The sequence below is a fragment of the Neopsephotus bourkii genome, unplaced genomic scaffold (genome assembly GCF_033783945.1).
Source record: "Neopsephotus bourkii isolate Nb327-2 ecotype Australia unplaced genomic scaffold, CSIRO-AGI_Nbou_v1 NB_1245, whole genome shotgun sequence".
Lineage (NCBI taxonomy): Eukaryota > Metazoa > Chordata > Aves > Psittaciformes > Psittacidae > Neopsephotus > Neopsephotus bourkii.
The window spans coordinates 216,319-233,942 of record NW_026901730.1 but is presented as its reverse complement, the minus strand read 5'-3'; the positions used below and the strand labels follow the sequence as shown (position 1 = coordinate 233,942).

Here is a 17,624-nt window from a genome sequence, read left to right as displayed (position 1 = left end):
AGCTTCTTTTTCCCCCCTCAGTTTTCTCAGCAGCTCCTTATCCATCCATGGAGGCCTCCTGGCCTTCCTGCTCCATTTCTGTCTAGTCTGGGTGCAACACTACTAAGCTTGGAGCAGGTGCTCCTTGAGTATCAACCAAAGGTCTTTGTCCCCCCTGCCCTCCAAGGCTTTTTCCTATGGTTCCTGTTGAGGCCAAAGTCTGCTCTATTGAAGTCCAGGGCAGCGAGCTTGCTGTGTGCCTTTCTCACAGTCCTGTGGATCTTGAACTCGACAATCTCATGATTGCTACATCCAAGGCTGCCCTGGAGCATTACAGTCCCAACCAGTCCTTCCCTGTTGGTGAGCACGAGGTCAAGCATGGCACCTCTCCTTGTCAGCTCCTTAATTACTTGTGAGAGGAACTTGTCTTCCACAGAATCGAGGAACCTCCTGGATAATTATAAATAATGAGATGGATGAGCCTTAACTTGATTTAATTTTATCTTATACTGTTTCCTAGTAGTAATTCTAAATTTTTGATCTTCATCATTTTGGACTAAATTTCATAATCTTTTATACATTAGTGAGCAATAACTTTAGCAAATAGTTTTGCTGCTAATCAGTAGGATTAAACATTTTAAGGATGTGCTCAATAAAGATTTCCAAAATTGAGTCCTTCTGCTTGCAATTGTGTGACTAGGGAGCTCCCTTAACTTTCTGTTAAAGAACATTTCAAGCTTTTAAAAATTTGCTGGGAAACTGCTGTTCAAAACCCTAATGCATATAGTAAATAAACAAGGAAATGTTAAAACTGAAAAATGTTTGTAGAACAGCCGAGTTATTTTAAGCTTTGTAAGTGATCTCATAATATGGAAAAATAAAAAGGAATGTAAATGACTTATTCAGTAAAAGGTGAAATATGACAGAAGTTGAATTCCCAGGCTTTTTGATGAATGATTCAAAGGAAATTGTTGTGCTTGTAATTTAAAACCACAATCAGTGATTAATTCTTTGATTTTTGCAATTTTCTCATTCTGGCGCATCAATATGTCTGACAATGGGTAACAAAGAGAGCAATACAAGAAATAACCCATTGTACATATTTTTTGTGTGTATATTCCAGAGCACAGCTCCTGTCCCAGTTATCAAAGCATGAAATCATAGAGTGCTTTGGGTTGGAAAGGACCTTAAAGCTCATCTAATTACAACCCCCTGCCATGGGCAGGGTCATCTTCCACTAGACCAGGTTGCTCCAAGCCCCTTCCAGCCTAGGCTTGACCACTGCCAGGGATGGAACAGACACAGCTTCTCTGAAAAATCTCTTCTAGTGTCTCATTACCCTCATGGTGAAGCTTGCTTTCTAATATCTAATCTAAATGTCTCCTTTTTCAGTTTAAAGCCATTGCCCCTTGTCCTTTCACTACATGTCCTTGTATATGTCCCTATCCAGACTTCTTGTATGCCGCCTTTAGGCACTGGAAGCTGTTCTAAGGCCGGTCTCCCTGGAGTCTTCTTTCCTCCAGGATGAACAAACCCAGCTCTCTCAGTTCTCTGATCACCTTTGTGGCCTTCCTCTTGGCTTGATTCAAGAGGTCTATGTCCTCATTATGTTGGAGTCCCAAGAGCTGAACAGAGTGCTGAGCAGATTAGATGTGAAGAATCACCTCCCTTGAACTGCTTCTTTTGATGCAGTCCAACATACAGGTGGCTTTCTGGGCTGCTTTTTCTATTGAAGGATAGCAAATAAAAACTGACTTTGACTTTTGTTCAGTTAGACAAACGTCTTGGGAAAAATTCACCTAAAGGACTTGACTTTTAAAAATCTGGATTTCAGTTGCTAAAAAGTCTATCTAACAAACTCTATTGCTTTTTGTCAAAAAATAGCTGGTCTATATGGCACATAAGGCTCTATTTTCACACTGAATAACTTGGTGAGTTTCCATAAAGTCAGAAATAGCCTGTGAACGTTCAGTCGTTCTATCCACAACAAGGTTACAACAACTGGCACAGTTTTGAAACTGATGGTCAGAATTATGTGTACAGTTCTTTGTAATTCTTCAACAGAAATATCCAATGCTTATTTTGGACACCTTATGACATATTGAGCAATATTTAGAATCAATTCTGTTGGAATCAGCATACAAATAATGGTTAATGTGAGGTCACAAACACTGGCATTTCAATACGTCAGTTCGTAAGATCAGTAAATCTGATCCAACGCTCTTAAAGAGACTTTCCTGAACATTCTGAAGCAACCTATTTTTGCATTGACATTGTATAGCAAGGAAGCTATTTTTGTGTGATTCATATCCTGGTGTTTGTAAACACTGTTAATAGTTTCTGCATGAAATGGTGTTTCCATTACATGTAATAAAAATGAACAATAAATGGTCTTGTGTATCCTCAAGTTAACAAGTTCTATCTTGAAATTAGTGAATTGTTTACCATTATAAGATGGCTTTAACTAAAGTCAGTCACTGTCACACAATGCAGTTACTTTGTACCGCCTTGTTGGTTTCATAGGCTTTGGAAGGCACTACCTACACAAATGTGCAGTCAGATTGCTGGGGCTGCTCTAGCCACCCTAGTGCAGAATATTGCCATTAAGGTCATTTTCTATGCCCATCAGTCAGATGGTATTATTCTCACTTTTTTCTTTCTAACATTTCAAATGATGCTGGTTTTTGCTTTATTTAGCTAATGTATCTACATGCTTTTCTCCTAAGGCAAGTTATCAATTAATTACCATTAACTTGAATTCAGTGACAAAAATGAGTTACCTTAATATCAGCTAGAATTTCCTGATTCTCCTATTTAGGGTTTTTTGTTTGTTTCTTTCTTTCTTAGTTTGTTTTCTGCTGAAACTGTAAACTCACCGGTGTAAAGGCAGTGTCTCCCTAGATTCCTACAGCATGTAGTCCTGATCTTTTATGGAGTTATGAATATTACAGCATGAAAATAAATCATGTTAATAAATAATATTCTACTCATTTAAGCACTGATTATCAATATTAAGGTGGAGTTAGTAACAGTTTTGTGTGAGAGTTCTTTCTGAGTGAAAAAAGCTTTAACATCAGCTCTTACTGCAGCCAAATATTGTAAACTGAAGTTGCTGAGAGCCAAAATGGTAACAGTCATCTTGCAAACAGATGGGATAGTCCTGTGTTAGTGAACTTTTGCCCTAGGAAGCAAGAAAGTAAAGGAAAGGAAGGAGGAGAAAAAAAGAATAAATGCTCAGTAATTATTACTTATTGCACAATATTACCTTGCAATTATTGTTTAATTCAGACACTTGTATAATAAATCTGTTGAAATAGTCTGAGTGATTCAGATATGGGTGGGTAGGTGTCATTTTGGAAATGCTATTGGATGTTCATATAGTTGTTGGGTTGTTTCCTCTTTCATAGCCAAGTAAACAGTGACAGAGTGGTGTGGTAGAGTATTAATGATGTAAACTATTAAATTAGGCTCTAAAACCAGAAATTTATACCCTGTGCTTCCAGCTGAACTGGAAACAGAAAATTAAAATTTGAAATCAAGAGTGCACATTTATCTCTTTAAATCTTCTATGTCTTTGAAGTCTAAATCAATGAAATTCATAGGGTTTGTGAAGGTGGTTTAGTGTCATCTAAAATTTAGGTGAGAAGGTAATGTGTTTAAGAATGATCACTGTGCACTAAAGTGCTCCTCTACTTTAAAGAGTGAATTTAGTTACAGAGTATTTTCATTTTTGATGCTTTAGAAGTCCCCATACATCTTGGATGCCATTAATGTAGGTCGTTTGTATTCACTGTTAGGTTTTTTACACTGGCAGTAGTACACTGTTTCGTACACTGTGAAAATATTACCGCTTTTGAGTCTGATTAGGTACGAAGTAGTTTCCATAGAGATTTGCACAGTATGAGTAGTTTTGTTTATTACCTTATGCTTTTTAAATATGCTTTATTATTTGTAGCATCCTCACATGCTCATCATCTCTCTCTCAAACTCCGCTGGCTCTGTTCCTCCAACCATTAAAAACTGTTCACAGGTTATCACCATAACAACACATCCAGTGAAAGTCATCTGGGAACAGCTGAAATGAGTTCCAACAGTGGAGATGCTTCTATATCCAATGCCTCCTGCTTCCAATGCAGAAGTTGTCAGGTTCAGAATACAGCCCATCACGAAGTTGGTAGCACAGCCTTTTGCTGGTTTAAAGTAATCATCAAAAGTAAGTGCTAAAAAAGGTAAGTTCTGGGATAACGCTTAATAAATATGACCCTGTCTCTTTCACAGTTCAGTTTCCAGTACTGAACACAGTGTCTGTGTTTGTTTCCATGCACAGTTTGATATCAGGTCTACTGTAAGAAATAGAATGTTTAGGTTTAAAAATAGTTTTCTGCCTAAAACCTTTGGTGCTAGTAAAATAGCTCCTTCCTTGAGTATTGCTTTTTTATTTCAGGGAAATGCTTGTTTACTAGGGAATAATTGTATACAATTTGTTGGTTTACCATTTGCTTTAGTCATTATCAGTTGAGAGCTTCGGTGACCAATGATCTGTAGTTGTCTTCACTGCAATCTGATCCCTGTGCTTGATGCTGTGGACAGGTTTCTGTAAAGTTTGTATTTTTACTAATAAAGCCCTGCATTTAGATAGTGACAATTTCCAACATTTTAGAATGCAACAATGGAATATGCTGAGCAAAAATACAGTGGTGTACAATCTTAAACACACATTTGCTTGGAAAGCTATTGGTGCTGTTGCAGTCCCTCTGTGGAGCATTCTGCTCATGTGAATACTCACTTTAAGCACTTCATTGTAAATTCTGGTCACTTGTTCAACAAAGGTAAATTTAAAGTAGCTTAAGCTGTGTAGCCAGGCTCAGATTCATGCCAAAGTAACTGAGGTATGCCTAGAAAGGCCATTATGACTTTTTTTTCAGTAGGAAGGGGCCAAGAGGATGGTGGATTTGGTAAAGAGCATTTGTAAACCTTGCTACTTCTGCTTGAGGGTCTATCATCTCCAGTAACATAGAAGTTTTTAAACTAATTTAAGAGTATTCCCGTAAAGGATTGATAACTTTTAAGGATTAGATTGATTATAAATCCTATTTGTGTAGATAAGCTCTCTGATATGCAGAAACAAAATGCTTTCTAGTCAGCAGAACTTCTGAGATTTTCGAGCTTATTGCTCAAAATTCAATGAGCTTTTGTAAAATGCAACCAAATGTTCGGAATTAAGGACATAACATTGGAAAAGTAGTTACTATAAAAGTGGGGAAAACCAAAAGCTACTTCCTCTGGCTTGGTTTCTCACAGAAGACAAAGCATGACTACAAAGGTTCATTGACATGATGGCAGAACATGAAAGAAGTTTATTGAGGATGGGACATATTTCCAATAAAATATCAGGAATGGCTTTAATAGAACTTTGAAAAGCTTTTTGAGCTGTTTAGAGTTCGCATGTTCTCTTTCATTTTGGGTATATTAAAAAGTACTACAAATATATTCAGAACTACTTTGCCTTCTGTTCTACTGATGTAATCAATTAAACTGCTTTTTAAATTCTTTGAGAATAGTCTTATGCTTACTTCATTGTGAGTTTCAGATGGAAGTTGGAATTTCTTGGTGTTTCTTATATGTACATTTATTTTAAACATACTTTATGAAAATATGATTTATTAGCTGACAATCCTGAAGAGGACTTCACTTTGGGGAGGAAAATAAAAACAAAGGTTAAGGAGGAAGGTAGTGTTAATATCTTTGGCAGTGGTTTGCTGTAAATGGTATTACCTCTTTCAATGTAGAAATCAGAAAGCTATGATAAATTCATAATGTTTTTAGTTGGCTTGTACATATTGTTTAGGAGTAAAGTAATAACACAGATTGTTTTAGCCAGAATAATACTGCACCAGTTGTGACTAGCCAAGATAAGTGGGTTACTCAAGCTCTCTCATTTATTTTAAAAAATTAGTTTGGCTGCTTGTCAGGAAGTGACTTCAGTAAGGAAACACAGTAATTTCGTTATCAAACACTCCTTTTTCTAACTCTTCCAGTGAAATGCATGTGAACTCAGTGTATGAAAAACATTTATTTCCAGCTTCTTATCTTCAGTAACTCATCATGTTACATGCAGCATGATTCACTGCATGCAGTTTATCTGTCATGGGGGAGGCAGAGGGGAGAAGGAAAAATTCTAAGAGCACCTAAAATATATCATACCTTTGTATGCAGTTATACTATTTCCAGGCAAAGTAGCTTAGTTATCTGTTTAGAGGAAATTTCTCTAGCCTCTGGGCCGTATACCCTTTGTTCCTGATTGCCTTGAGACAAGCAATCAGAAAATCTCTAGCTTGGGGACTGTACTGCCCCCAAGGCTAATATTACTTTTTGCCAAATACTGTGTTTGGATTGCTGAAATTGCAATGTGTCCTCTGAATAGGGACTGTGAATAGTTCTGAATGTTCTCCAAGTTTTATCAGTATTTCAGTTCCTTACAAAGTATTAACAACAGTTTTCGAAGTTCACATTCTTGCTGTAAGGGGAAGGAAAACTGCCATATAAGAGTAAATTCATAAATATACATGACAGGCAGCAGAAGTGTCTTTCTTAAGAGGAAATCTAGCTTTGAAAAAAGCTTCTGATGTCTTTGGGTAATTTGTTGGGGTTTTTTTAATAGTTTTTACCACCTTTGTTCATGCGTATAAATTCACAAAAAATAATACTATGGGTTGAAAAAAACCCCAATATCACATTTGCCTGTATTTTCATTTTGCTAGACAAGTCATCTTCATTCCACTTTCAGTATTCTGCATGGCTTCACAATAAAACTACCTAACCTCTATGAACAGTGTGACAGAGCAGCTCATCATATGTCACTGAAGTTGGAAAGAACTCCTATGTTTTATTAGTATCAACTTAAAGCATAGGGACCATCTCAGGGGTGGGGGGGAGGTGTGACTAAGAATATGCTTTATACACGTGGTCAGCGATGTACCAGCCAAGATTTGTTAAGTAACTTGAAGAAAGCTGTAAGGAGAGTGGCACTGCTGTGTCCATAGTTAGATAGTTATCATTCTGGGGAGAAATATAGAGAAACAATAATAGGCACTTTGTTGTAGGAGAAATCAAAAACATTCAAAGGGCCGTATTGTATGAATGACTCAAAATGATTAATTAAAAGAGCAAGACAGATTTTTGCTTCTTAAAATGAAATAGCTTCACTTCTTGAAGAAATATAATTTGAAAGATAGCCATGTCAGATATTTTTCCAATAGTTGGAAATTTAAAGTACGAATTTAAAGAAACAAGCAGAATATAAACTTGTGGGGTTTTTGACTCTGCAGCAACAGGCCTACTATTTGATGCCTTCTCAGTGCTTCAGGTATGTTGCTCAACACAAAGCAAATGTAAAGGTATAGGGATTTAGTTAGAAACCTAAAAATGGGAACAGGACATCATCACAGAGTCTCAGAATAACATTGGAAAGAAACAAGAATGTCAGCCTATAGCTAAAGGACAAAGTAATTTATGATACTGGATATAACTTTGGGAAAGAGGTGAAAGTGCAAACATTTATAAGTAGGTCAAAGTAAATGTCCTCCCTCCACTGACAGTGTATTAATTCTTCTGGAAAGACGCCTTTTATTGAGGCATTTCTACCTAACCTAGCTGCGTGAATCACCAACCTGATGCTTCTGCTTTGCAAAAGCAGTTGTAGTTACTAGTATGAGTAGTTGTGTTACTGGGTGTTGTGGTTTAAGCCTAGCTGGTAACTCAGACACATGCAACCATGCACTCACTCCCTGTCTTCTTCTTCCCCTTCTTCTTCTGCCCTGCTCCCAGAGGGATGGGGAGGAAAATTGAAAGAATGCAACTCCCACAAATTGAGGTAAGAACAGTCCAGTAACTAAGGTATAATACAAAACCACTACTGCTACCACCAATAATAATAATGATAAGGAAAATAACAATGGAAGAAAATACAGCTGCTCACCACCCACCTACCGGTACCCAGCCTGACCCAAGCCCTTCTGGGTAACTGCCCCCAGTTTATATACTGGGCATGAGGTGCTGTGGTATGGAATACCCCTCTGGCTAGTTTGGGTCAAGTGTCCTGTCTTTGCTCTCTCCCGGCTTCCCCTCTTCCCTGACAGAGCATGAGGCTGAAAAAATCCTTGGTCAGAGTAAATATGACTTAGTAACAACTAAAAAAATCGGTGTTATCAGCGTTGTTCCCAGGCTGAAAGTCAAAAAATGCAGCACTGCACCAGCTACTAACAAGAAGAAAAATGTCTGCTACTGCTGAACCCAGGACACTTTGACAACAAATGTAAACTTAGCTGTTTGGAGACCTTTCCAAGAAGAATACTGGCACAGTCCTGGACTGTGCAGCTTGTGCATCACAGAGTAACAAATCTTAGTGTCATTGTGATTAGATAATGAAAACAATTTGTAATCTATTTGGGTTGGGCTGGGAGGAAAAAAAAGTCTGGAGTCATGAAAGGGTCACATTGTTTGAAACTGTCCGAAAGGAAAAAAATTATTTTTTGCCAAACAGAAGTTGTCCTGGCAAATTCTTCTCCTTTCCAAGAGTAGACAGAAGTGTGATTTAGATACAAAAGCATGATTTGCAAATTGAATATGAACCTGAAATAGTCTAAGATTTTGAGCACACTGGATGAAAGGACAAAGCCCAAAGTGTGTGTTTGCTTTGAGTGATAACAGAAAACGTGAAACAAACCCATAGTTGTCTTATTTTGGCCTAAGATATGAATGCTTTATTCAAGATTTTTTGATAAAATCTCTAACTACTGCTCAAGGTGAGAAGCTCAGAAATGTTATTAAAGATACTAAGATATTTGCTGTTACCTCTTGAAGGGTGTTACATGCATATCATTATATGTATTATATATATTTAATAATATTATAGAATTATATAATATTATAAAATGTTAACCGTTACCAGATTAAGAGCACTATATAAATTGGGGACATTTGTTTAAAGCCATTGAAGAGATGAGATGAGATGTGTATCTTCCTTAGTACCAGGCATTATATACTTTTAAAAGACCTGCTTAATTGCAAGTCTGCGTACTGCATAATACTAAAATACATGAGGAAAACTATGAAGCAGGCTGGTTTTCAGCTGAAATGGGACAGGATACCCACTGGAGGGAGTTAACCAACACAGTGGATCTGCCTTTTTATAGCCAGTGTGTAAATGAAATAGTATAGAAACACTGATAGTACGGTTTTGCCACTGAGCGGTTGGTGTTGTGGGAGGACAGTCAACTTTGTGAGGGCAGCTGGGTCTGGAGATGTGAGCAGTACCATAAGCTACTGAGACATAATTCTTTAGATTTCATTCAGTATTGCTGTTACAGATGCATCATAAGGCGTAAGTAGTGTACTGGAAGTGAGTTAAGAAAATCAAGTCTATCCAGAACCTGTGAAAGAGGTATCTAGAATGTGAAGAAAACAGCTGGTAGGAAAGTAGGAGCTTGCATTTACAGTGAATCTGAATGATAGAAGTATGTTATTTATAAGATAGATCTACACTGCAATCGGGTATTTAAAACCAGGTATCTGCACCAGCAGTTAAGGCGCCTGTGATGAGAACAGCTTTAAGCTATGGAGGTTGAAATGATATTACACACTGACAAGAAAAAAAGAGAAAAAGAAACCCAAGGTATGTTGGCTATAATGACAAAAACTAGAGGGAAGAGAATATGGAAAATTTTCACATTTCAGAATTTAGCTTTTTTCGTTTCATGTGTTTTGGTAAGTGTTACCTATTTTGATTTTGTGTTCTGTATTTTATCATAGCCTCTTCTCTCCCAGCAAAATAATTTTTTAGTGAATAACTTTGGCCTGTTCTGAATGTAATCCTTCACTATTTTCTTGGTATTTAGAAACTGTCATGCAGTAAATAAGTAAAAAAAATAAAAAATTTCTTTCTTAGAGGGGAGTTTATTTACTGTATTTCTTCTGGAGTGACGGAAATGAAGTTTAATCTGTTATATTCATTTTATTGCCATTTGTTTTATGTGATCTTTCAAGTACTACAAACCACCTCTGGTAGAGACCCCAGCAGCAGTTCTGCAACTTGTTCCAAATAAAGGCCACTGATTTCCATCAAAGTCTACAGGTCTGGCATATTTCTGTCAGACTTCTTATATGACATATTTCTCTTATTTAGATGTAGCCTGGCAAACAGCATATATATATATATATATATATATATATATATAAAAATATCAGAAATTTGCACGGGTAAGGCAGTCTTGAAAATTTCAATTATTTGATTGCTTCAAGCTTTTTGCTGATTTAAAGCTTGTTGATTAATGCATTGCTGTGATAGAAAATTGTGTTCAATGAGTATGACCTAAATGGAGAAAAGAGGCTTGTCTCCAAGTAGGCTGCCACCTGGGTGACTATTCTGATGTCAGATATGCCGAAGTAGAATCCATAAGAGTTACACGGGAACAAAGGCAAAGTTACTGGGGAATTGGATTGAGTATGTAGCCTTAAGACTTGCAAATATTGGTTGCAATTTCTGTGCTTTTGTAAAATACACAAAAAATACCTACACACAAATTTTTAGTGACACAGTTCTTGACGGCTTAAATATAAGCTTCCTGCAACATATTTTTCATTGTGTCTTTCAGCAAAGCAAGATATCTTTGCTGGTTTAGTCTAGAAATATGACAAGCTAGTACAATACATTCTTACTGTCACAACTATTTGCTGAATGGTGGGCCATAGTGGATATGAAGTGATGTAGAAAGTCTACAAGACAAATAGTTTTTAGCACAAAATTATTAAAGAATCTTCAAGGACCTAACATAAGCGATGCTGATTTATAGATTCAAAATATGCCCTGGAGTCTTGGACAGCCTTATGTTTTGTTTCCCCATTAGCTACTGATGGGATGACTGAGCTTGGAAATTTGCCGGAATACATATTCCAGAAAAAATATTTATGGCTAAAATGTTTTATTCAAACACGAATAAAGCAAATTGAGACTAAAACTGCATAACCCTCTTTTATTCTAGAGGAACAGCAGTATCTACAAGAGGAGTTGTGGAAAAACTAGTCTGGAATAGCTATTGCAACAAAATGAGAGTGCATGAAATACTTGCAGTGGATACTGTAGTGTCTTTTAGAACAGGGCCAAGATAGACTCAAATGAGGCAAGAAAAATAAACAAACTAAGTATTAAACAAAAGAGGACCAGAATATGTTTGTCCTTGTTCAAATTTACATGAGAGGTGGAAGTCTCAAGGAGCTCTTCTGTTGCAGATATTCCTATATGGCTTACAGGAAAGATCAAAAGAATAATCCAGCACCAGACAGCATCAGTTATGAAGGATACCTGAACTGTTCTACTGTCAAGATGTCTGGGTGGCCACAGACATTCACTGAACTGACAGGTAAAAATAGATCTTGTTATAAGAATTTTATTCAGAGAGTTCAGGTCCTGCCTATGCCTTTCTGGAGTGCTGGTAGGACAGATGCACTTCTGTTGCACTCCCACTGCAGAATTCAGTAGGTCCGAGGCTCACATCTTCTTGTGGTTGGAAACTTTAGAGGCAGTTAAACTATTTGTTTCATTGACTTTGAATCCTGAGGCAGTTAAACTATTTGTTTCATTGACTTTGAATCCTAAAGCAAAACCAAATAATTTTATTGACATATAGTATAGCTAAGTGATTGGGAATTACAGTATTATATCCTCTCCAACTAAGTACCTACAGATGATGAAGAAAGCTTGAAATTAAAATGACAAGTTCAGAGCAAGTGGGGGGAAGAAAGATCTTTTTTTTTGCTGAATTGAGGTTTCTGTCATCACTAAAATGAGAACATGCTGCTCACACCATCTATTTGTTGTTGAGGGGATCTCACATTCTCAATTTTTAAACAGCTGAAAGGCAATATCATACATCAGAAAGTCTGTTTGGCCTTTCTCTGTATTAAGAAGAACATAGTGCATCATATTTCATCTAGCTTTAATATATCCCTTAAGCTGCATTGTCTGAAAAATAGAATATGAAGATGATACAGTAATATTTGCCAGGATCATTCTTTAAATTTAAACAATGCTCTTCAACAATGAAGTGTAATCCAGAACCTGTAATTCTCAAGCAGCAGTGCATTATCTGGACTTTTCAAAGTCATACTGGGTCCAGAAAAGGAGATTCACTACAGTACCCTGAAGATGACTGCAACAAGGCAGCAGTGATAAAACACCTCTGATTTTATCAACAGTAGGACCCATTTTTACCAGGTACCCCTCCGTTTTTTCAGGTTACATCTGATGTACGTGTAGTGATTTTAGGACATCGCATATCACTGTGGGCTTGGAAACATTATATAAAAGGGCTGGAAAAGGTAACAATTTGGGTATTAAGAGTTTTCTGACAGCACTGTTAATTTGATCTCTCCTTGTGTATTTTAATATACTTAAAAGGTTTTTCTCTCTGTGGTTATCTCACATTCTCCAGTAAATGTCAATTATTTGTGACTTGAAGACAACAGGGTCTTTTAAGTGTATCTGGCTAGACAAATAGCCTGTCCATCAAGTATGCACAAACAACTATTAGGCCCTCTATTAGAGGGAATATTGCCAGTTTCATTTATCTCATGATAAATGTTCAGAGGCTACTTCAAATAAATACTTTGAAAGAAAGAAATGTATAGAACTTCAAAGATAGGCCAGACCCATAGTAAAGTTATGATGAATGTCAAGGCTTGGATAGTCAGCTGGTCAAATGCAATTGAATGCATTAGTTGATATGGTCCATAATGGTTGTTAAGAAGGTGAATGAACATACCAAAAAAGTGCTACATAGGTGGACTCTATGGATGCTGCTTATCTGTGAATGTGAGGGCAATACAACTTCAAGGGTTAGGTGGTAGGAAGCAGGGCAAACTTGATTTTTATTTTTTTTTAATTTTACTTAATGATGCACATCCACATGTATTTAATACAAACCCCTGCTCATTCTGAACTAAGTTAGAGTGAGGCATTGCTAGACTAGTCGTTTTCATTATGTTAATATATTGTTTTCAGCCGCAACCAGAGGAGACAGTCTTAAAAAAAGCAGGTAATTTCAACCTTTAAAAAAGATTGTGCTCACTTCCAGACAGTTAGGTTGGTCTAGACATCTTATTTAAACTGCTTTACTGAAGTCTGTGGGAACTTTCTTATCTAGTCTAGAAACAGGAGATAGTATTTGAATGCTACACTAAATACCTTCAACAATAAATACCACTTTAACAGAAATAGGAATGATTTCTTTATCTTGGCACTGTTGGGAACCAGGCTGGACAGCTAAGGAGTTCAACATGTTGAATCACTGAAATGAAAGCCAGATAATATTATGTTGTGAGTAAAAGAAGGGGCTAAAGGAGTTAAGGAAGGAAATGGGGATAAAGAAGAACATGTAAAGTTGCTACACTATCATTTCTCTTAAGCATATGGGTCATGCCCACTGATGGTAAAACTCTCAAGCTCCTTTTTAGTTTTTCCTCTTACCAGCATGCATGTGCCTGGAAAGTCAGCAGAGGCTGTAAAGAGTGGAATATGTAATTTTTCTTTATTTGAAAGTACAATTATTTTTCAGGGATAGAACAGAGACTTTTTGAGTTTGTAAATCATTAACAGTCCGTATTTGTGCAAATATCTTTTTTGGTTTTAACTTTTAACACCATCACTCTGTAGGCTTTCCATGTTACTATTGTCTTTGTGTATTTGCAGTATTGCCACTAGCTCACAAAGTGTTTGTACCATCCATGCTCTGCTTATTGTATGCTCCTGCGGGATTAGAAGTATGATCAGTTCTGAGATTTGCCTGGCTTTCAACTTGCAGCTCCTACTGCATGTAGAAACTGATAGGCATTCCTTCTCCCTTCAGTTGTTTCAACAGTATTGAAAAGGCATAAACAAAAGGTGATTGAGGAGAAGGCCAGAGATTCCCATGGCACAGCAAGGACAGTACAGCCAGAAAACCAGTTTAGTGCATTCTTCCTTGCAGGAAGGTGCAGTGCCATTTATTCTCCAGTGCCGGAAGAACTTTACCATGGAAATAGGTGTGAGTTAAAGACTCTGAGGCTTCTCATCCTTCATTCCTGTGCCAAGTGTACATCTGCTGAATCAGAAAGTCATTGAGTGCTAGTGAGTGGCCTACTGCAGACTCTTGGGGTCCTGGTGCCTCTGGCAGGGTTGGGAAAAAGATGCCAGGCTGGAGCAGTATTGCCTCCAGTTCCTGAGACCCTTGGAGACAGCTGGTGCAACTATCTCGCAGAGATGTGGATGTCCACTGAGTGCTGGTCTTTGGTGAATACTAAGAAATAAGAGGATAATTTTATTTGGAAGAATAGAAGCAGTTATGCCAATGCTAGGGAAATACTGAGGTCTGAGGTGGTGGGAAAGAGATTAAGGTATAAGACTTAAAATATTTTTGCTAGAACTTACATAAGAACGGATTTTTAGCACCTCAAGTGCTCTTATTTATAAAAAACATGGCACATTACACAACTCTAAAAACATTGTTTCTGTTATATAAGGAAATACCTTTACTGTATGTACTGCTGCTATTGCCTGCAACAGAAACATGTTTCCAGATTTCTGGTGCCAACATATTTCCATTTTTGTTACCGATATGTTTCTTATCTCCCTGACAGCTTCCTTATTCAACTTTCTTCATTAAGAATTTCTTAATTTCGATTAGAGATCATTCTGATTAGCTTTTTAATTATGGCTAGAGAAGGCTATTTACAGCACTCCTGACTGCTATAAACCAGTCCCTGTGGGGAAACATAAGTAAAAAAGAGGTGAGCAGCTTTAAATAAATAACTACTATCATTTTCCATTGTCAAAAAGAAAGGGAAGCGTTTTCTATACCTTGTAGTAAATACAGACCTAAACTGGAAAGCACAGTTCGGGTTAGAGTCCAAAACTTGAAATGATCTGAAATTGAGTTAACTTTACCACAGGTATTTGCTATGACAATTTGGAAGGAATTCATAATTTAACTTTGTAAATTCTTGTAGGTAGTCCATTACATCACCTGGTTAAAGACAGTTATGTTAACCTGAGATACTTTTTATATGAGAGTACTGTACTGTATTACAGTACACAGAATAGTAATACAACTTCAGTATGATTTGTCAAGTAATCTTGAATTTTCCTCTTGTTGCAGATTCTCAAGTATCCCTGGTGACTATCTGCCTGCAGAATACTGGAAGTGACCCTTGAAGAAGGAAACTCCTATTGTCATCGTCAGGCTGAAATGAGATGGAAGTAGGCAGTGCTTGAAGACAGTTTGTGGAATCCATTAGGAAGCACAAGAAGGGAGTACCTTGTGAGTAACAGAAACAAACTCTGCTATGGGCACTGTTCTGTGGAATATATGGCCACAGATCCGTCTGGGAAACTTAGCCAAATATGCTTTCGAGCTCTCTGTAAAGGCAGAAATTTGGCTCATATTCAAGGTTAACTAAGTCAAATGTGATTATCTGTGTTCCTGTCTCTTCACTGATGAGCTCTTACGTCCAGTGGAACCTAAGGGACAAAGTCATTATCAAATGTCTAACATATAAGTCTACAAGTATGTGGTATGAACAGTAAAAATACTCCAATTTTAAACCTTTCTGTAACACATTTAGAAGAATAGGCACAAAGTAGTTCATCTTCTTTCCTTTACTTTAAATTCAATATACCTAGAAATGTTTTTACCATCATGTTTATAATTGTGTTTAGAATAAGAAAACTCTCATAGGTATTTCTGTTCAGTGCAATATACTTGTAACATCAAAAGAGTGTTGTTCCCTACTAATTCAACATTTTGCTTTCTTATATATTTATATGAAATGCTAGCGTATGTACAGTCAACTGTCACAACATGGAGCAAGACTAAGACTACCCTTTTTCAGAAGAAACCGACCTGATTGACATTCATTACACCAGCATAATAGCAGTACCTATCCAGTAGAGGACCTTCAGAAGCACTTTCACTGTTACAAGCACACATTTGTCAGGTTTCATTTCCAAATATCAAGATAAGGAACTAGGCAAATACATTCTTTTGTTAAGCTTATTTTCTACTTTTATAATTTGTGCAGTTCTCTTGCTGTCTACAGCAAATACTGAGGATTCATTACTAACCTCTGCCCCAAACCTTGGCCATAGGAGCAATGGTGACTCCAAACCATTTCTGTGCATAAAAGAATATGCTCTTCTGGGTTAGCAAGGAGAGAATATCAATACCTGACACTTAAAAGTGGGAGGTTTGCATTCCTGGTCCAAATGGACCTGCAGAATCAAAAACTCAATTTAGGTTGCCTGCATCCCAGGTGACTGCAGTTAACGTTAAAACTTGCTTTAGCCAGATAGCACCAGGATTTTTCTACTGCTGGGCATAAGGGCAAAATGTTGTAGGCACTAACATTTGGATTTTGAGAATTGGCTTTACTTTTTCTCTATGTCATTTAACAGTTATTTTATACTTTTATGTAAGTAACAATTTGAACTCTGCATATGCAGCTACATAGAATCTGTATCACCGAGAAGCAGTGATTGGTATTAGTGTGTACTGGTAGAAAACAGTAAGCCATATCCTTAGCTGAAGTAGATTAGTACTAGTAGAATCTGTAACCATTTCCATTGACTGACATTCAGTCCTAGATAGGCACAATGACCTGAAGTTACAGTCTCCTGCTTGAAAGTCAGGAATGGGAATTGGGAGATAGTGCATTTGTTGACAGGACATTAGCACACTTTTAAATATAATTATTATTAATTAACTACTGTAAATATACAGTAGTTATTAAGACCCAGTATTAGATCCCTGTGTCTTCTAATATTGCTTGTCTTATTTAGGCCCTTATTTTCTGTTTTTCTTGAGTATATTTCTTTAGCTCAGAATTGCTTATATTACCTTGGCTGAACTGAGATTTCAGAGTGAAGTAGTTTTAAAGCCCCAAGACAATGTTTTCTTCCTCTTCCTTCTCCACCCTCAACCACTACCACACATCCTTTCCTGACATCCCCAACCTTAAAAAGATTTTCTCTCACTTAAAGCAAACAGAAGCAATTTTCCTTTTTTTTTTTTTTTTTAAGAAAAAAAATAGAATCATAGAATAGAATCATAGAATAGTTAGGGATGGAAAGGACCTTAAGATCATCAAGTTCCAACCCCCCTGCCATGGGCAGGGACACCTCGCTCTAAACCATATTACCCAAGGCCTCATCCAACATAGCCTTGAACACTGCCAGGGATGAAGCATTCACAGCCTCCTTGGGCAACCTATTCCAGTGCCTCACTACCCTAACAGGAAAGAATTTCCTCCTTATATCCAATCTAAACTTCCCCTGCTTCAGTTTGAACCCATTACCCCTTGTCCTACCACTACAGTCCCTAATGAAGAGTCCCTCCCCAGCTTCCCTATAGGCCCCCTTCAGATACTGGAAGGCTGCTATGAGGTCTCCACGCAGCCTTCTCTTCTCCAGGCTGAACAGCCCCAACTTTCTCAGCCGATCTTCAAATGGGAGGTGCTCCAGTCCCCTGATCATTCTCGTGGCCCTCCTCTGGACTTGTTCCAACAGATCCATGTCCTTTTTATGTTGAGGACACCAGAACTGTACACAATACTCCAAG

General features: G+C 37.3%; 1 long non-coding RNA gene across 1 annotated transcript in view; it reads left to right on the top strand.

The window, feature by feature from the left end:
- LOC133218315 (uncharacterized) overlaps positions 1 to 16,091 on the top strand; it is a 145,095-nt gene extending 129,004 nt beyond the window's left edge. Inside the window, exons 4-6 of the long non-coding RNA XR_009727098.1 lie at positions 3,935 to 4,208; positions 11,266 to 11,396; positions 14,699 to 16,091. This is a non-coding gene — a long non-coding RNA (uncharacterized LOC133218315). The remainder of the gene's footprint in view (positions 1 to 3,934; positions 4,209 to 11,265; positions 11,397 to 14,698) is intronic.
- Positions 16,092 to 17,624: the final 1,533 nt, after the last annotated feature.